This window comes from Neovison vison, chromosome 4 (genome assembly GCF_020171115.1).
Source record: "Neovison vison isolate M4711 chromosome 4, ASM_NN_V1, whole genome shotgun sequence".
In the NCBI taxonomy this organism is placed as follows: domain Eukaryota; kingdom Metazoa; phylum Chordata; class Mammalia; order Carnivora; family Mustelidae; genus Neogale; species Neogale vison.
In genome coordinates, this window is record NC_058094.1 from 14,211,111 (window position 1) to 14,232,849 (window position 21,739).

The 21,739-nt window shown below is 40.0% G+C and overlaps 1 long non-coding RNA gene across 1 annotated transcript in view; it reads right to left on the reverse strand.

Annotated features, from left to right (window-relative positions):
• Positions 1-840: 840 nt before the first annotated feature.
• The window catches only part of LOC122904300, a 30,724-nt gene continuing 9,825 nt past the window's right edge, over positions 841-21,739 (reverse strand). The window contains exons 2-3 of the long non-coding RNA XR_006384178.1: positions 13,291-13,753; positions 841-1,294 (exon numbers count right to left, since the gene is read on the reverse strand). This is a non-coding gene — a long non-coding RNA (uncharacterized LOC122904300). The remainder of the gene's footprint in view (positions 1,295-13,290; positions 13,754-21,739) is intronic.

Below are 21,739 nucleotides of genomic sequence, written 5' to 3' on the forward strand. Positions count from 1 at the left end.
ATGTGTATATATAGATATAGAGATATATCTATTATATACAATAAATATAACATGTATTATATATATTATATATATATATATTTTTTTAAGTGGCAGACTAAAGTATTTTAGGACTAGATACTCTCCGTTTTCATGTGCACAGTATTTTTCAACATACTGTTTACAAATCAGACTTGCACATTTGATTTCACCTAATATCCAAGGTATTATCCTCAATTACAGGGGCAGAAGTGTAGAGATGGTGGAGTGAAGGGGCATACTTCTGGTCAAACAGCAAGCAAGCAGTGGGACCTAGATTTTCCTCCCTTCGATTTCCTGACCCAGCATTCTGTTGACCCTTCTCTTTCTAGTGAGGAGACCATGTGCAATAGGGGAAAATGTTTATTTTATTCCTTTTAACAGAAAATTGAGAGATTAAATTCAAATGATTTTTTTTTCACTTCATTTAGGACTTGCTTCCAAGCCACACAAAAGAATACATAAAAATTTTAAATCCACCCTTTGCTTTTTGACCCCAAACATTATTGTATGGCTCCATCCCAATCTTCATCCAACATAACTGGCTCTGAATAACACTTTGTTTCCAAAAAGTCAACTCCACCCTCAAAGGATAAAAATTCATCACCATAGGGAAGTCTCAAAGGATTGTGCTGTAAGCTCTGAAGGCTGTTCTCAGGAATATCCGAACATCTTTTGAACAATGACAATGCTATGTGAACAAGTGCTCAGCCTTCCTTGAGTGAAATCCCTGATGGTGACCAGTGGATCTTTGAAGGAATTGGTACTTATACACTAAAATACACCGAATTATATACTTATATACTTTTATAAAGGGTGAATTGTATGAAATGGGACTTATACCTCAATAATTTGGTGTGCTTTTTTTTTTTTTTTAAGTAACCTCTTGGGCTAGCTGCAGCAAAGCTAAAAGAGTTAGCTTTATCTACAGGTTGCAGTTAAGTTGGAGAGATATAAACCTACCATTACCCTCGCTCCTCCCTGTTTATCAGGTGAGGACTTCCTGCTGCCTCCCTGGGTTCCATGAACCCATCATCTTCATTTTCACAGGAGCCCAACGATCTAGATTGAGCCTTCCAGTCTTTCTTCAACAAAGATATTTGAAATGTGAGTCTTTTGAGAGCAATCTCCATGTCACAGGCCAGATGCCTTGAGGCCTGCCAAGTGTTCATGGAAACTGACAAATCCCCAAGGCCTCTCACGAAAACCATTTCCTCCAAAAAGACTCCCTACAGCGGAGTTCAAGGCAGCTGCAGAAATCCCCAACATGTGGGGGCTGCAAAAGAGAAAACAAAGGTTGGAGAGGTTAAAGCTAATTACTCTGAGGAATATGTTTGGTCAATGGCCTGGGGCCTTTTAAAACCAGCAGCAGACTTTACTGAGTGGAGAGATTAATTGAGTGCAAGGCATTGGCACCCTGAATTCAAGAGAATGTCCTCATTAGCAAAACTCACTAATAAGTGAAAGAACCTTGGATAAGAAACAAAGGAGTCTAGTTATCAAAAAGAAATTTTACCTAAAACTGACCTAAACACACACACACCATTTAGTGAATAAAATTATCTCTTTATCTTCTTTTTTCTCTCTCTTTTTTTCTTTCTTTTAACTCAGCCATCAAAGGCCCTACTCTGCGCCTAGCGCTGAGGCAACAACAGAAGGGGCTGCCACAGCCCTTCTCCCACATAGTTTATGGTTATTGGAATATTTCCAGATAAAGAATCTAGAATGCTGCAAAATTGCTTCTCACACTCATTCTTGCAAGTGGTTCAGTCTGGAGCTGTGTGTGTACATGCTCCATATGTGTGGATAGGTCATCCCTGGATAATACTTCCTTTGGTCAAGATCGGATTGATTCTGGTCAACAACCAGTCTTGGGGTTTGCAGAGGGACCACCAAAGTCAGAAGCAGTCATAGAAAGCTGTAGACCCAGAGGAATTCTAATTTTTGATATCTATGGAGCGGAATGGAAGACCCTAAACCATAGAAGAATGGGCTTCAGTATTTACCTGACCACAAAGCATCGTATCTTTCTTTATTTCCTCAAGATTATGGGAGACCCAAATATTACAATAAGTGATTTAGGAAGAAGGAATGTGTCACATCCCCAATGCTGTCAGGGCCCTGAGGTTGCTGATTCCCATAGAAAAGTAAGTAGCATGGAGGACAAGGGACATTAGAGAGGAGAAGGGAATTTGGGTAAATTGGAAGGGGAGGTGAACCATGAGAGACTATGGACTCTGAAAAACAATCTGAGGGGTTTGAAGTGGCAGGGGGGTGGGAGGTTGGGGTACCAGGTGGTGGGTATTATAGAGGGCACGGCTTGCATGGAGCACTGGGTGTGGTGAAAAAAAATGAATAATGTTTTTCTGAAAATAAATAAATTGGAAAAAATGTTATATATATATAAAAAAGAAAAGAAAAGAAAAGTAAGTAGGAATGCAAAGTATCTTGGTATTAACTCAAATACAGGAGGTCAAACAGATATTGGAATAATATCCCCAAGGTAGAAAGTCATATATGTAAGAGTTCATTAGTATTAAATTTTGCTATGAGTAAAAGAGATCTAGAAATTATTGCTTAAATTTTAAAAAAATGGTTTCTTTTTCACATTTCATAACTCTTGAGGTGGGTATTCCAGAACTGGTGGATTGCCTCCTTGATGTCAAAAACCAGCATCCTGATAAATTGGTCCTCTAGAAATGGTTTCTAACCCCATTACATCTTCAGGTCCAAAATTTCCTTCTGAAGCCAACCATTACATGCATATTCCAGAAGCAAAATGGGTGAGTGTAGAAAGAAAGGCAAGCCTCTTAGTTTTTAAAGAAAGCTCCTGGAAGATCCCAGTGATGCTAATTGTTATATAACGTTGGCCAAAATGTAGTCACATGACCACACCTTGTTGCAAGGAAAGGTGGGAGATTTGGCAGAGCAGCAATGTGCCCCAGTAACCATTATGGCCTGTTACTAAATGGAAAGGGAGAATGGATTAAGAGCTCAACAACAAAAAAATCTCTACCTTGGTCATCAAATTGCCGGAAAAAGAAGTATCATAAGCCAGCTATGGTATTAACTATCCAAGTTCCTTGGGAAAGAAAACTTCTGCCTTGCTGAGCCAGTTTCTTCACTTGTAAAATGAGGACATATGATCACTCAGGTAGGACCCCTCTCATTTTTTAAAACCTATTTGACTTAGGTAGATTATGTAGAGAATGTTCTCAATTCCTTGGCACTAAGAGTCTTATCAACTATCTATAAAACCTGAGTATCTTTTGCTAACAGGTGTCTGTCTAGGACATGCTACATTCAATAAGAAGACAAAACTATCAGAATGTGGTCAAGCTAATGACAAGGAATAACAAGGTCCATTAAACTCCATGTTAATTGCCTATAAGTGGTAAACTCCTAATTAAGCAGTTGACTTAAAAACCAGACAGTTAGGATTGCATTAGTCCTTATTTTTTTTCCAAAAATGTGTTCAACCATGAGCGTGAAGGACTCTTCATGCTGTTGAAGTGCAATTGATGTCCCAACCAACCTGGGGAACCCACTGAGGACCAATAAGGGAAGCCAAAAGACCTTCAGGGCATCTTGTGAAGCTTTCCCAAACACAGATGCTAACTCAGCTTCTGGAAACTTAAATCAACCTGCACACACGTGATTATAAGCAGAGAGGAGCGTGTCCAGGAGAAATCCACATGCCTGGGTTTTTCTGGTAATCAAACAGGGAAATTTCAACGTTGACCTATCTAGACATAAAAAAATCTTTAACCTTTACCTTCACAGACCCTCAACCACGTAACACACAAGGCTGCTTTCTTAAATATCACCACCAACAACTAATCCAATTCTAATATCTCAGATTCTGAAATTCATGTTTTTTATACAACCTAAGATGCTGAACTGTTGGGACTAAGAAATCACACTCAGGAACTGGATGTCCTGGGATGCTAGCTGTGTGACATTGAGCAAATTACTTAACTCTGTACAATGCAGTTCCTTCTCCCTTTTAATACTGAGAGAGATACTGATATTTATCTCTTTATGGGAGTAGTAAGTACAAGATATTCTGGAATGAAAGCACTTGTTAAATGTTACTTTAAAAAAACGCAAGCAAAATTTTATTCTTCTGCAGTCCAATTGTTAATTTCCACTAAAATCTCTTGTTGATCTTACTTCGACACCCCACTTGCCAGAGGTATCATTCTTGAGTCCCTGATGACTGGATATCATGGGGGAGCTGTTTCAACATCAGTCTTACAAGCGTCTACTCTCCCAAATTAACCTTCCATGTTGTCTGCCTTTCTGGTGTACACCCTGTACTTCCAGGTCAGCTAAGTCACAGTAGGAGAATGATGGGTTAGAAGCTAATAAGTAGTACTATAAATTCACATGGAGTCGTGGTTGGGCACAGAATGCTGAAGGGCGCCAGTTAGTCATGCCTACTTCCTACTTCCCACAGTGAGGCTCCCACTGTCCACACACAGAATTGTGATCCCAACTCTACCTTTTCAGCATGAATGAATTTTCTTCATACATGTCCTAATTCACTCAACCAATAAAATATTTACTCAATCTCTTCCACAAGCTGGATTAGTGGTTTACAAGACAACTCTCACAAAGATCAGTCTGAGTGAGGCTCATTCATTCATTCATTCAAAATGATCTTACTACTGCAGAAAGAATGCCGAGATCTTTCATACGGTTCTCTCAAAGTTAAGCAACACTCTTCTAATGTCAACAGAAGAAACGCGGCTTCTCATGGTCCAGTTGCTCCATCTGTGTTCCCCTCTATTCTCAGCTGTTTCCTCTGATACCTATTTTCACATTCTTCATTTCTCCCCTGTGGCTGATTCCTTATTCTTCAATTGTTTGGAGAGTTTCCATTCAGAAAACAAAGCAAGCATTACTATCTTTTATTTTTGTTCTTACTCACTCTTTTTCCCTCTCCTTTTCAAACATCCTAAGCATGTATAATACTTTCTCAGGGCCCTCTCCCCTTCACTGCATGACTCATAAGAATGTGGTGTATCCCTCAGACAAATGGCTTTTTCCAAGGTCACTACTTGCCATCTCTGTGCCAAGTTCTAGGGATCTTCATATCACTTCTTTGTCCTTTCTATAGCACATAGTCTGGTCACCCCCCCTGTGCTTGACCTATCAATGTCTCTTCCATCACTTTATTCTGAGTGTATCTCTGCAACATTACTGATTCTTCTCACTGTCCCTCCTTGGATCCAAGTTTTCCACCACCTAGGGAAGCAGTTCCCCAAAGTCTGTTCTCTCTTCTTCTTCACGTTCCTCCTCCTCAATGTGTTTCATTGATGTATGAATGCTGAGCTCACACATCTTTCTCTATGATGACTTTTCCAACAAGTACCAGGCTTTACCTTTCCAGTGGTTACTGGACATCTCCATAACAGTGGGTCACTCAAACATATCTCAAAAGGAATGAATGGCCTTCATGCTTTGCTCTACTTCTGTAAAGGGCCCTTAAATTGTCCATTTTTGTAGGCTTGCCAAAGATGGTCATAATCCAGAGTGTCCATTGTAACCCAATATATTCTTTTTAGACTCACATATATCATTGTCCCATTCAAAAACCATTGATCAAGATCCTTCCACAGAGAAAAAAAGAAATTTAAAATCTTTACTTCTATAGTGCTCAGACACCTCGGTGTGATTTGGGTCCAAACACCTTATTAGCTTCATTCATTCAGTCAGTCAGTCAGCCTTTCAATAAGTAATTATTGAGTACTTACCATGAGCCAGGCACTATTCTACACATTGCTGAATAAAATAGATAGTACTTGATTGCTATTATCATCAGTGCTATTATTAATATCCCTGCCCTTAGGGAGCTCCTGTTTCTGTATGGATTTGTCCCCCACACTATACTACATTCCATTTAAAGTATATTATTCTCTTTTTCTGATCCACTCAGTTTTGTTTTTCCCTTTTTTTTTTAATGCATGGCATTTCTTTTCTTCATTTCCTTTTTATCCGATGAAAATTGCCTTTTAGAATATTAACCATGACTATGCATAAAACCTCAGAAAACAGGGTTTATCAAAATCTGTCATGCATGACCTCCCTCTCCTCAGCCTCATCCCATTCCTCATTCCTCATTCCTCAAGTATCCCATGGGTTTCAGAAACACCAAACTCTTGTAACTCCTGGGATGGTTATGACTTCTCATGTCTCTGTACCTTTACTGCTGAGATGACTCCAGTCTGGGGAACACACTTCTCCCTCATTTTCCTGGCTTACTCCAGAAAGACAAGTGAACGGAAGAAGTAGAGTCTGGATTGGAATCCTGGATCTACCTTTCTTTACCTGTAGCATGACCCGGACAGATTGTTTAATGTTTGAAAGTCACAGTTTCATCACCCATACAATGTGGCTAACAACAGTAGCTACATCACAGAGGTGTTGCCATGCTTAAAGGAAATAATACATAGGAAGTACATGGACCACTGCCAGACCTCAGTAACTATTGGCTGCTGGCATTGTGGTCCCAGGCCTGTGGTCGAGATAAACCAGGAGCTCGAACACATGTAAGAAGAGCAGTTCATGGAACTCTGACAGGACTGTGGAGATTGGGGAAGTCAGCCCTTCTTGTGTGAATTCAGTTTATCTCTTCCACAGACTGTGACAACACATTTTATTGCAGATTTACGTGACTATCCACCGTGGAGAGGCAGAGAGGTAGGGCTTACGTCTTATCTGCATTTGTATTCACAACACGTAACACAGGCACTGGCTTGCAAAAGCTCAGTCATGTTAAGTGAAATAAAAGATTGTACCAAATTTTACCGCTGAGTCAGCTTCTTCTCAAGGAGGCATTTCTGGCTCTCCTCCACCTGCTTTATTCTCCGCAGCATCTGACGCTTCAACATTTCAAAGTCATAGTTACCTGGGCAATAAATATCCTGGTACCCCCCAGACTGTAAGCTCCCTGAGAGAAGCCACTCCATCCATGGGCCATATTTCAGTGTCGCTTGCTGAGAGAATGCAGGAACATGGTTGAAATCACACCTGGAAATGGAGCGGCTAGGAATCCAGGAATTGCCTGGAGGAAAGCTCTGGCATGGGCCTTGAGTGGATGGCCTGGCCTTGCTCTCACTTCCTGCCTTCCTCCAGAACCCCATGCTTGCACATTTTGAAGACTCTACTCTCTGTATGTCAAAGCTTTGAGATCTGGCTGCTAAAATCAGATGAAGGAGAAGCAGAGGGGCTGGGAGTCATTTGAAAGGACTGTTCTGAGATCCGTTTCATCATGTGGATGAATTCCATGACACATCAGGAAACTTTTTTCCAGCAGCAGGGTTTTTTTTTGTTTTCCTTCCACTTGTGGACATGTTGAAAGATCACACATACATTTTCAGTGAAGTCACTGACAATCACAGGAAGCCAGAGGCAACAGCTGGTGGGTCTGAGTTACCCCGAGACAATTTAATCTCCTGGCCTCACATTGGCGAAACAGTTTGGGAAAGGTAAAGTCCCATGTATAAAATAAATGTATATATATAAATATATAAATAGATGTATCTATGTATATTTTCTTTAAGAAAGAGAACAGGAGCAACAGAAGAAATCATATGGGTTAGGGCAGTTGGTGCCAATACCCAAAGCTAAGAAAGAAGGCAGGAGGGACCTTAGCCCTTGGATGACAGTGAAGCTTGTTATCAGCACCCAGGGTTGCCAGGACCAGTACTCCTGGAATAATATCCCTTCCTTGGCACAATGAGAAACTAGAAGACTTCCAGCTCCCTGCAGACAAACCCAGGGAGTTTATCTGATCTGGAATGCCTAGACCAGCAGCACTCATGGGAGATGAGTAAGAAGACAGGGACAACCAACAGGCCAGGGAACCCCCAAAACAGTCATCAGAGGGGAGCAGGCAGACATGCTGTATACCCATGAGTATGTCAGCAGGGATTCCAGAAAAGGTGGCACTTGAACGAGGTCAGCAGGTCTCACCTGCTATTGGCCCCACGGGCACAGGATCACATAGCAGAACTTCTTCCCAAGGGCAAAGCAAAAGTAAGGAGGATTGTGGAGGTCCCTAATGCTCACATCCTTCCTGCTGGATGGAGAGGTCTACACAATGATCATATTTTTGTATATCAATTAAAAGAAACTACCCTTCAAAGGGAAGGCTTAGCTTTCCCTGAAAACGGGGACTTTTTTAACCAAAAGAAATAACTGACCAGGAGAAGTGACCAGCTCTGTGATTACAATTGAAAGAGAAACTCTCCTGCAATAATTTACTGATCGCCACATTCACAGAGATGAAGAGGGTGTAGTTGCTGACCTTGAGAAGGTCAGCAGTAACAAGGTATGAAGAGCCCCTAAACAGGCCATCATGATGCAGTGGCTTGTGGGCTGCTCTGGAGGCCCACTGACCCTGCAGAGAGGGTGGGCAAGAGGGACCTTAACATGGTGGGTCACGAAGAAGGACAGGATGGAGGGCACAGACACAAAGCGGTCTATGTGCCACAATTTGTTTGCATTTGTACTCGTGTGCTCCTCTTCTGCACCTTTTACACGTTAGCTGAAACTGCTCTCGTTATGTATTTTTCCTAACCTTTTCTCATTTTTCCTCTACTTAATACATGCCTATTTCACTTAGGCTTACCATATGCTGGCTGCCCATTTAACTCTGTGCCTATCTCCTTACTGGCAGGTGGAATGCCCTCCTTAGTGTTCTCGGTATTTTAATCTGCCCATCATTCAAATCCTATCTTCCTCTGACTCCGTTTTCTTTCTTTTTCCTTTCCTTTCCTTTCCTTTCTTTTCATTTCCTTCCTTCTTTTCCTTTCCTTTCCCGCCTTTCCTTTTTTTTTTTAAATTTATTTTTTATTTATTTTCGGCATAACAGTATTCATTATTCTTTCACCACACCCAGTGCTCCATGCAATCTGTGCCCTCTATAATACCCACCACCTGGTACCCCAACCTCCTTTCCTTTTTGAGAGAGACAGACACTGGGCTCCATCTCACAACCCTGAGATCATGATCTGAGCTGAAATCAAGAGTCAAATGCTTAACCAACTAAGCTATCCAGGCTCTAAGACTCCTTATCTTTATTTTTATTTTTATTTTTTTAATTTATTTTACTTAAATTCAATTAGCCAATATATAGTACACACTTAGTTTCAGATATCATGTTCAATAACTTATCAGTTGCATATAAGACTCCTTATCTTTAAACTTATCTTTGAACAAATGGGACAGTATTTTTGCTTCCACTAAGTTCTCATTAACAACAGGCAAGAGAAGAAATGTGGTTGTTACAGATGCTGGTATAAAAGAGGGTTCATACTTTTTCTCATAAACATTTTCAGGAAAGCGGCCTATCTAGGCCTTTGAAACAACTTGGTTTTTCATTGTTACTCCTCAATGGATACTCAAATAATTTCCACATGAATTATATAATAAGAGAGTTGTATTTTGAATGATAGTGTCTTTTTGACTTCTGAATGTTAGATAATATTTTGATTACTTTTATCTCCCATATCTTCCTTTTAGAAACTCGTCCCCACCCCATCATTTCCTATTCTTTTTTAGTTGGTCCAATTATATAGAGTTGGGACCATGATCCAAACTACTCAATCAGAATAGCCTGTTCTCCTGGCTACAACAATCCAATGTCTAATGGTTTAGACATGAGGACAAAACACAAGCCCCAGACCAATCAAAGCTATCCTAAGATGTTTCCCAGAAGCCATGGGCAAAACTGACCATCTAGATGATCTGAAATGGCTAACGGCATGGGAAGAACTATAGATGGTGGGGCGCCTGGGTGGCTCAGTGGGTTAAAGCCTCTGCCTTCGGTTCAGGTCATGATCCCAGGGTCCTGGGATCGAGCCCCACATCGGGCTCTCTGCTCAGCAGGGAGCCTGCTTCCTCCTCTCTCTCTGCCTGACTCTCTGCCTGCTTGTGATCTCTGTCTGTCAAATAAATAAACAAAATCTTAAAAAAAAAAAAAAGAACTATAGATGGTAATCTTGGACCCTGTGTCCAAAAAACATAAATGAGAATAAAGCTAACACAGAAAACAGAGGCGGGTTGGGGAAAAAGAATAAGAGAGAGAATGATTTTCCCTCTTGAATTCAGCAGTTTCCAAAATGAGAATGGCCATTCTAGAACTTCCCAGTCATGGAAATCTATCCACTCTGACTTTTTATTGCTTAACTTAGTTGCCATTGAGTCTGTGCCTGTTGCAACCAAAAGTAATTTTTACATCCAGATGTATAGACGTATATCACATGATATATTGATGATAATGATCTCAAATGAAATGGATTTAGAGAAGAAAAATGGAAAGATAATAGATTATACAGAAAAAAAAAATATGGTCAGGGCATTGCATGATGATCAAAGGCTCAACCACCAGGGAAACATAACCCTTCTGAATATATATGCAGCAAACAGGGGAGCCTCAAAATATATAAACAAAACAAAGCAAGAGCTGAAAGGTGAAAGAAACACACATTATAGCTAAAGACCTTAACAGCCCACTTATGGCAAATAACAGAACTACTAGCCAAAAATTCAGTAAGAATACAGAATTAACAATACAACCAACCAGCAGGATCTAACTGATACAAACAAAAGAAGCCACCCAACAGAATCCACACATTTCTCAAACACCAGCGGAGGATTCAGCAAGATGGCTGTGTCCTAGGCCATAAAACGAGCCTCCACAAATTTAAAAGAACTGAAACCATACAGAGTTATGTTCTTTGACCATAATGGAATCAAACTTGGGCCCAATAACAGAAAAAACACAGGAAAATCTCAAAGTGCTTAGAAATTAAATGACGCGCTTCAAAATAATCCACGGATCAAAGAGGACATCTCAAAGGAAATTAAAACAAAAAAGAAGTGATTAAAAATGTAATATATCAAAATATGTGGGGTGCATCTTAAGCTGTGTCAAAAGAGTACTTGACAGCACTTAAGACAGTAGAAAAGAGAAAAACTCCAAAATCAATAATCTAAATTCTTACCTCAAGAAATATAATTCTTACTTCAAGAAATATAATTCTTACCTCAAGAAAATAGAAAAAGAAGAGCAAAATAAAAATAAAGCAAGCAGGAGTAGGGAAAAATAATAAAGAGAGGACAGATATAAATGCACTTGAAATTGAGAAAATATTAGAGAAAATAAATGAAGCAAAAAGCTGGTTTCTTCAATAAAGTTAATAAAACTCTCATAAGTCTGACAAGTTACCAGATGAAAAGACGCAAATCACCAATATCAGGCATAAAATGGGGGATATTACTGTAGATCCTGCAGCCACTAAAAGGATAATAAGGGAGTAATACAAATAACTTTCTGCTTATAAATTTGACAACACTGAAGAAATGGACCAATTCCTTAAAAAATGCAACCTACTGTCACTCAACGAAGACAAAATAGGTTCCTAAACAGTTCTAGAACCACTATAGAAATTTAATTTGTTATTTACTGCTCCCCAAAAAGAAGTCTCCAGGACCAGGAGGTTTCAGTGAAAAAATTTACCAAATATTGAAAAAAGAATTAGCACCAATTGTACGCATAAGCCCTTCCAGAAAATAGAATAGGAAAGAACCCCTCCCAACTCATTTTATTAGATATCCTATACTAAGTCATAAAAGAGCTGGACCAAAAAAGAAAGAAAGAAAAGAAAGAAAGAAGAAGAAAAGCTATACACTAATATCTCTCATGAACTTAGATGTAAAAATCCTCAACGGAATATTCACAAATTGAATCCAGCAACATAGAGAAAGAATTCCATGCCATGACCAAGTGCAATGTATTCCAGGCATTAAGACCTGGTTTGTTATTCAAAACTCAATCAATGTAATCCACCATTTCCACAAGCTAAAGAGGAAAAAGCATATGATCAACTGAAAAAGCATTCTGACAAAAAGCCTTCTGACCATCCATGATAGCAAATTAGGAACAGAGGGAAATGACTTGCATTCGACAAAGAGAACGAACGAAAAAGCCTACCGCTGACATCACACTTGTCGGTGAAGGACTGAATGCTTTCTCACCAAGATCAGAAACAAGGCAAAGATCCCCATTCTCACCATTCTGACTCAGCACAGCTCTGAAGTGCAGGTCTGCCCTCATTCATTGTGACCGGCTAACTCGGGCCCTGTGCGGGCCAAGTAGGTTTGGGGAACCACCGCCTCAGGAAGGAGATACACAGGCATATGGAAAATGACAAGAGGGTAGAGCCTCTGAGTTGCTGGGAGTGTAGAGGCACGGAGCGGTGGTAGGTCTGAGTGAATGCCAGAAAACTGGGAAACCTTAAGAGCCATTTCTCTCCGGCATTAGCTGAGCAATAGGAGACAGGAAGCCAGTGTCCCAAGTAGACATCCCCACCCCCACGTTCCCCACCACACGGTCCTTTGAGTCACAGCAGCAAAACTGCCCTCCATGCAGCACAGCAGAGCCCGTGGCTCTTTACACCTAAAGAGCAACTTTAATTCTATCAGACCTGCTGGGGCTTGTTTCGAGTCTGTGGAAAGATAGGAAGCTCTCAAACAGGAAGGTAGGATAAGGTTACACTGACAAATCTGTAATTTTGCTCATGACTTTAGGGCAGAGGAATGTTCTGCTATAAAAGTGCATTGCTACAATCAAATTTTAAAAAAATGTGTGTCTAGTGTAACACTAAGTGCTCCATGCAATATGTAGACACACATATGTATTTAATATGGGCAAACAATGAATCATGGAGCACTGCATCAAACACTAATGATGTACTGTATGGTGACAACATAAAAAATTTTAAAAAAATTAAAAATTAACTAGTTAACCAATTAAAAAATAAAATACATGTGTGTCTGTGTGCCCCCCTCTCTACCTATCATACACACACACACACACACACACACACACACACACTCACAAACATGTATACACACAGACACACATGTTTAAGCCAATTTGGCTGCTTGGAGGTGGTTCTGACCCTTAAAATTTGAGTGTTATCTTCATTCTGTCCTAAGGAAAATGCTTCCCTCATATAGGGAAATTGCTCCCTTCCTTATGGTCTTCAGGATCCCCTTTCAAGGTTTTCATCTCAAACCGCTGTTAACTACATCCCAGCACCCTTAGGTTATCAGAATCTCTAACCCTCCCTCTGTCTCCTCACATATTCCTCAATCACCAAGTCCTGGCATCTTTGTTTCTGAAATGGTTCTTAAGTGCATGATCTGTTCCCCCATAGGACACTCATGACCTCAGTTCTGATCCTCACCAACTCTTACCTGGACTAATGCACCAGTTTCCTGAACCATCGTCTTGACTCTGTCTCTACGTGGAAACATTTCTCCACCTTGCTGCCAGCATGGCCTTCCACGTCTTCTTTCATGAAGCTCCTTGACAGTTCTCCAAGTACTATGTACATATTAATTTCTCTTTCTGAAATGGCCTGCCCTGCCTTGTCTGTCTGGAGACTTTCTCTTTTCCCTGACAGTTCTGCTAAAACAGATTCTGTGATGCCCGTTTAAGTCACTGATACAGATATTTCCTCCTTGTGTCCTTTCCTCCTACCCAGTACTTTCGCTCAAGGAGCATTTTTGCAATGGCAAATCTGGGACGAACAGACGAAGACAAAATTCCTGCCATCAAATGATTTCCAGTCTCATGAATATTTTGAATGTTGTCTCCTTGAAGACAGTTCCCACATCTTAAACATCTCTGTGTCTCCAAAGCCTCTGTGTTGTGAACCTAGTGGAGACAAAGAAGGATAACATTCAGAATTGAGTTTGGTAATAATGGTTGAACCATAAGGATATCCTGGAAAATCTTTTATCCTCTCACTTAACCTGTTTGGGATTTCACTTCCCTTTTTATCACACGTAGGATTTGAAATGTATGACACCCACATTTCCTTTAAAACTCAAAGATTCTACTCTAGAGCCAGGGAATTCACATGATCATAGTTACTTCCCTCCAGATTCCCCCTAGAGGATGGCCCATATTCTCTCCACCTCCCCCACACAATTCTTCAGACCCTAAACACAAAAGCAGTAATCATGAGAAGGCATCTGGTTCCATTTTCCTGATACTTTTCATCAAGTCTCTCTCAGTACCGCAACCCTTCGGCGATGGTTATCTTTCAGCAGCTTGTAGACTATTAACTATATAATTAAAATAGAAAAAAAAAAAAAAAACAGGGATTTCATATTTGGGTTATATTCTACTGACAACTTCCCTAGGTGTTGCTGGGAAATGGAGGCGACAAGAAGGGTCATGTTTCCACATCAACATGGCACATGTCCGTAGGCTTGCAGAAAAGCATCTGATAGTCACCCACACATAAAACGTAGATCTGGAACACCTCAAGCTAAACATAGTAAGCTGGAAACAGGCTGTCACTGTGGGCAGTTAAGTTAAATGATCCCCATTAAACCCGCTGAAGTCAGGTCAGTGCCCTTGTGTCCTCCCCACTCTACAGAAACCAGATTTCACAGAAATGTATGTGGAAGTACACAGTGCTCTAAGTTTTCAGATCAGATCAAAGTATCTTGTCCCCACAAGATTTCAGCATAATAGAAAATCCTTTCTAGATTTTTTTTCATTTTTTTATAAACATATAATATATTTTTATCCCCAGGGGTACAGGTCTGTGAATCGCCAGGTTTACACACTTCACAGCACTCACCAAAGCACATACCCTCCCCAAGGTCCATAACCCCACCCCCCTTCTCCCAACCTCCCTCCCCCCAGCAACCTTCAGTTTGTTTCGTGAGATTAAGAGTCACTTATGGTTTGTCTCCCTCCCAATCCCATCTTGTTTCATTTATTCTTCTCCTACCCCCTTAACCCCCCATGTTGCAATCCCACTTCCTCATATCAGGGAGATCATATGAGAGTTGTCTTTCTCCGCTTGACTTGTTTCGCTAAGCATGATACCCTCTAGTTCCATCTCCTTTCTAGATTTTATCCAACATCTGCCTCTTTCCTTAGGATGAACAAACTCTATCTGACTAAACTCCATTGCTCTTATTTGATATCGTTGATGAATTGATTTAATTGTTGTTTTGAGTCACAAAAGTGTCATGCACAATGACCATTTTCCATTCTGTTGCCTTTCTGGAAAAGTGGGCAACATGGCCCTGGAGCATGGTCTCCCTTGTGAGGCTTTGTCCTTGCCCAAAACACACACTCCAAATCCCTCCACACCTGGCTGGAACTGACTCATGTTTCAAACCTGAAATTGGATAACACTTCCATTAACCTGCAGCCTTTCCCAAGGTGGGGCAAGTGGCATTCTTTCCTGTTCCCATAGTCCCCTTGAAAACCAAGCTTTGAAAGAGAAGCTATAATAATGCAAATGTACAATTATCTCTCACTTGGTGGTGAGCAGAACAAACAGAATGCACTCATTTTGAGGTCTTTATCCCCAAGTCAGCCTAATAAAAGAAAAAAATAAAATAAAATATTCACAAACTGTCAAAGATTGAAGAGCTTGACATTTTAATTTCCTTGAGCAATTCTCAAAAATACTCATCTGAGTCAGAAACATCTAACAAGATGGTCAAACATGGTGCAAGTGTAATCACTCTACAAAGAGGTAATTTTACCTCACTTGGAAGTGTCACAATTAGGGAAAAGCCTTAAATCGTACTGCTGTCTCTGCCCCCCACCCCCCAAATCCCCCATGCATTTGGTACATAACCTTGGCAGGCAATTCTTTAGTCTAAAACCACAGAGTGAATGATTCTGTTCCTAGTCTCCGGGGCGGGTCTTGCAGGGATTCCTGTGACCACAGAAGGCCACTCTACCTGTCCTCATCTTCCAGACCCCCTTTCTTCAACGGAAAGGCCAGCTTGGCTCCTTCCCGCTCCCTGGTGCCATTCCCAGGGCCTGCTACACATATTCGTGTTATCAAAGCAATATTCCCAGCAGGAGTTCCCAGAGGGGGCCACGCACCCAGGAAGAAGGAGATAAATGTCTGAAAACTCAGTTTTAATTGCATTTGGATTGGAGAAGCCTGTTTTGATTAATGAGTAATGATGTAACAGTATATCGCTTACAATTTAATGAAAAGTTAGGTTTTTTTTTTCCTCCTTAAGAAAGTGAAAGGGGAAGTCAGATAACTCCATGACACCTACCCCTGCCCCCAACAATAATTTGATTTAGGTGGGTAGTGTAATTTGAATGACCAGATTCAAGACAGACAAAAATCAACTTTCAGTGGGGCTCTAGTGCCCCCTGCTGGCGGCTAGTGCAGAGATCGGTGACACAGAAAAGGATCACTTGTCACTAAATGTTCCTGTTCTCTATTCCGCTTTTTTTCCTGAAAAATAAAGAAAGCGGGGTCAAAGAATTTCACTTAATAGAGGCTTTTAGCGTGTTAATAGGAATTATACTGTGGTCCTAGGAGCACCCTCCCATGTTAGGAAACCCCTTCTTCGGATACGATGTATTTCCCCCCCTATGTTCTTGACAGAGTACTGGCTCTCCTCAAGTCAATTTCCTGTTTCTAAAAAAAGACAATAAAGATCAAATAGCTTTGAAAGCATTGAAAAGGTACCATTCTTTGAAAAATAATTAATCTGGTAGTTGTTGGCTTTGGTACCTTCAAGTTGCTTTGATAATCGCGTCACCAAGTCTGATGGGTTGCCCTCCCGAATTATTGTTCTGTGAGCTTGGCTAGTGAGAAGGTGGACAGTAGGTGACAGTTGTTTGGTGAATGATTCTGTTTGTATTCACAGAAAATCACAATCCATATCCCTTTAGGACTGACTAAAGTACAGATGGGTTGTTTACCAGTTCTCCTTACTAATTTCCTGGGGCACCACCTTCTTCCCACCGAACGCAGTGACCGAATGCCCTCTCTTCTCTGTCTTTGCCTAATTGGGCATCATCACAACCAAGTTCACATCAGCTCTGCCACGTTCTCATCTCCGAGTTAACATTCTAATTGCAGGAAGTCCTTGGAATCTCTTTATGTAATTGTGCCTTTGCGCTTTACTTTGTATTAATTTGACAAAGCAAAATCTAGCTGAATTCAGAACCTTTAAAAAGCATGACACTCTTCCAGAGGGAACTTGTTTTGATAAGTGCCTTCTGCCTGTGGAAACTACTATGAATATGTTGGCCTTGGTAAAAAGCGTTTTATAGACCTTCCTGGCTTTAGGCAGGAAAAGTGCAATATTATACAGATATTTATTAAATATCAGCTGTATGTAGGCATGATATATTGTTCTTAATATAAGATACACAAGTAGCAAGAGAGACTAGTGACAATCCCACAAAGACTTTAGTTTAGTACGAAGGATGGTTGTCGATCAAGTATCATTTGATTATTTCCTCTTTGCTACCATAAATCATTCTACTGATCACAAAGGCTGTATTTAAAAGCTGACTATAAACCATTTCTTGGAATTTTGCTTTGAAATTATTTTGACTATGCACACATCCATGTTTACATTATTTGAATACACACATAAAAGCAAGTTGCAAACTATGGAAGGCTTGCCCAGATAGTCACATAATATGTTTCAGATATTATATTAGTGTCCCAGTTACTCTGACTCCCAGTTCATAATCTTTTAAACACGTGGATAGCCTATAAGCTTGGGAGTTCAAAACATTTGCCAGAAGATTGCTATGAGCATGCCCATGCTTCACTCTCTGCATTTCTGATTCAGTAGATGTCAGGTCATGTCCAAGAATCTGACCTACCTGGCCCACAGACAACCCTTTCAAAAAATATTGTGCTCCTGGGGCACCTGGGTGGCACAATAAATTAAGTGTCTGACTTTCGGTTTAGGCTCAAGTCAGGACCTCAGGGTTGTGAGATCAAGCCCCATGTTGGGCTCTGTGCTTGGGGACAGTGTGCTTGAGATTCTCTCCCTCTCTCCCTCTGCCACTCCCCCTGCTTGTGCGTGCTCTCTCTCTCTAAAATAAATAACTGACTCTTTAAGAAGAACATGTTACTGCATGCAGGTTTCTTTTCCACCAATTCAGTAATTCTTTTTAAGCTATTATTTGGGGAGGTGCCCATGTTTATGGGATATCTTCTGTATGCTAGGCCCTCTGCATGACGGTTTCCCATGGCACTTCAGAATTGTGGTTAAGACCAAAGAAAGCAGACTGTCTGGGCTCAAATCCAGCTCACTTAACCTCTCGGTAGTCCTCATCTCATCAGTAAAACGACATTAATACTAGTAATTCCATCACGCAATAATTGTGATGATAAGTAGGTGATACATGTAAAGTATATAGCTGAGCACCTGGGATATGAAAGCAGAGGTTCCCAGCGCACATAGAAATTGAAACTAAAAACATCCAAGTGGGGGCACCTGGGTGGCTCAGTCAATTAAGCCTCTGCCTTTAGCGCAAGTCATGATCCCAGGGTCCTGGAATTGAGCCTCCCACTCGGGCTCCCTGCTCATTGGAGAGCCTGCTTCTCCCACTCTCTCTGCCTGCTGCTCTGCCTACTTGTGCTCTCTCCATCACTCTGTCAAATTAATAAATCTTTAATAAAATAAAATAAAAATATAAACAGCCAAGTGGCTTGACCAAGTACACACAGCCAGTAAGTGCTATTTCCAAGATCAGATTCCACATAAAGCTGAAGCCTTTTGAAACATATATAAATCTTTACTCCCTCAACTTGCAGTAAGTCTTTGGACAAAGCAAGGCATTACTCTTGAGAGTAAGGATTAAAATTATGTTGTGGGGTGTGCTGGAGCAGAGAAGCCCCATATGAGTTTGCAAGAAACACCTCCATGTAGACCTTGAAAGATCTGCCCACTGCCTGGCAAATGGAAAGATGTCTGAGTTTAGATTAGCTAGAAACCCAGGTTTTCAGATACCCTGGATTCAATGAGAGCAAAAGAGAAAGTTTCAGCTTCTAATAACCTAATTGTTCTATAGACTCTGCCAGGTTTTAAGTGCTCAAAAGTGGAGCCAGTCCATTCTGTAACATGTTCTCACACTTGAGTGAAGTCAATCTCATCTGGTCCAGAAGCTCTTTACTAGACATAAATGTGAAAATCCCCTTTGTTGCAAATTAAAATAATGTCATCCCATCGTTGGAAATGAGACTCTCAAATAAATTATATTACTGGTTAAAATATGCGTACATTTCTCAACAGTGGTGAAGTGCTAAACATTCGATCAAGTGAGTACTAAAATCCAGAGTAATTACTTTGATTTCAAAACTGTCTCTCTGCTTCTCCATTTGAGAAGTGCGGAACCGGACAGGTAATGGTTTGGGTGTCGTAATATCCTCTTACATTACTGTATCACTCGGCAGACATGCACAAAAATAACACTCCCCATGTTAATGGTTTTGTATTTAAAAATAAAGCTGTAAATTCCATGCCCTAAAGATGGGGCACTGAGATCATGTAGTTAAACATGATAAGCCCTGGTATTCAAATCTGTTCAGTGGGGGTATGTTGAAGATACTTTCCACATTTGAATACTTGAACTTGTTCCTCCAAACAAAAAAAGTTCTACCGAAAAGAAGATAGCAAGTCTCCCAAGAGCAGCTTCTTTCAAAAGAAAGCCCGAAATATGAATTGTGCATTTCCATTCATATCCAGATTATCATTCCTTCTGAAACATTCCACTGTTTTCTCATTTGCTCATTCTTTTCTAGATTACTTAATTCTTTCCCATAATCTTTATTGTTTCCAGATGCCACACTCATGATTTGTTTAACGGTTAGCAATTATAATGGCCATGACTAAATATAACCAGTAATTGTGTAAAAGTTTGATATCCCAGTGTAACCCAAAAACTTTACAGCTTTGCAGACAACAGCTTTACAGACAACAGTCTAAGAAGTAGGATACCTTGAACAACAAAGTGAGGAAACAAAGGACTTTCTCGTTGGGTTTTGTTTTGTTTTGGTTTTTTGTTTTTTAAAGTGACAGAGGATTTCAGCTCTTAAGTCAGGAGGAAGACAAGAGAAGAGGTCTTACCCAATTGATTAGAAGGAATTCCTTTAGATTTAGTTGGCAAGAATGGAATGTGCTCTCTGGGCAACATGATACAGAGAAGAGATTTCTGAAAACAAAAAAAACTTCACAGATTTCCCTGCCAAAGTCAACATCAGTACAGTACCATGGAGTTAATGAGAAAGCACAAGAGATTGATCTATAGATGCTTGGATTTGAGAGGGACTTGCACACAATATTTGGAGTAAAAGAGTATTACTTCAATCCAGATGCGGAGAAAAGTTAATTTAAAAGCCAATTTAAATAGTGTCTTAGGGGCATCTGGGTGGCTCAGTGGGTTAAAGCCTCTGCCTTCAGCTCAGGTCATGATCCCAGGGTCCTGGGATTGAGCCCCGCATCAGGCTCTCTGCTCAGCAGGGAGCCTGCTTCCTCCTCTGTCTGTCTCTCTGCCTACTTGTGATCTCTGTCTGTCAAATAAATAAATAAATAAATCTTTAAATAGTGTCTTAGGATAAAATCAATAGACAATAGCTAAGAAAAGATATTAAGGGCTTTACAGAATGATATGAATACAAAAGTAATCATTACTACATGCACACAAAAAATCTCCCAAATTAACAAAAGCTTTATAAAAAAGAGAGCAAATGAAATAGATAAAATATTAAAGGACTCATATATATAATTAGATATAATTGCACATCATACATATTCAAATAACTAAAATTATAATTTTGTAATAAATGTTTTATATGTAACATATACAAATGTATAACATTTGTTACATATGTAATGTTACATATTTAAATATACAGAGATACATACACCAGATGTAATATATGCATATATATGTCAGAACAAAGACCAAACAAATCATATCATTGTATCAGTAAATACAAATGGATTTACTTCTCCTATTAAAAAAAATGTTTTCAGAATGGTTAAGAAAGCAAAATACAATATCAAGCTATATATAAGAGACATAATCACAAAAAGATTGGGAAAGATTACAAATAAAAGGTTAATTTATTCAGACAATGGAATATTTTTCAGTGCTCAAAGGAAATTAGCTATCAAACCTTGAGAAGACATGGAAGAACCTTAAATACATACTACTAAGTGAAAGAAGCCGGTCTGAAAAATGGCATACTGTATGATTCCAACTCGAGGACATTCTGGAAAAGCAAAACTCTGGAGATAGTAAATGAATCAGTGGTGGCCAGGAGTTGTGGGGAGAGAGGGGTCAACCAGCAGAGCACAGACCATTTTTAGGGCAGCAAAACTATTCCTTAGAACAATGATCGATTGTTATCATGAGATATTTGTCAAAACCCACAGAATGTACAATATCAAAAGTGAAGCCCAATGTGAACTATGGATTTGGGTTCTAATGATGCATTAAGTTCACAGATTATAACAAACGTGGTGGGGGATGTTGGTAATGGGGGAGGCTGTGCATGTGTTGAGGTAGGGGGTGTGCAGGGGATCTCTGCACTCACCTCTCAATTTTGCTGTGGATCTAAAACTGTTCTAAAAAGTAGTCTGCTGAGAAATACAGATAGATAGTAAAACAGATGGATAGTAAAACACCAGTCCTAAGTTAAAAGAAAACAGTGGTCATGACCTTAATGATCACCAAGATTGAATTTAGATCTCAATGTATTAAGCACTACTTTATAATGCTAAAGACAACAATGTACAATAAAGCAATTATAGGTATTAATATTTGTTTGCCTAATATTATGGCATCAGTTTTCATAAATCAGACGAGAGATAAAACGGACGGACTACTCAC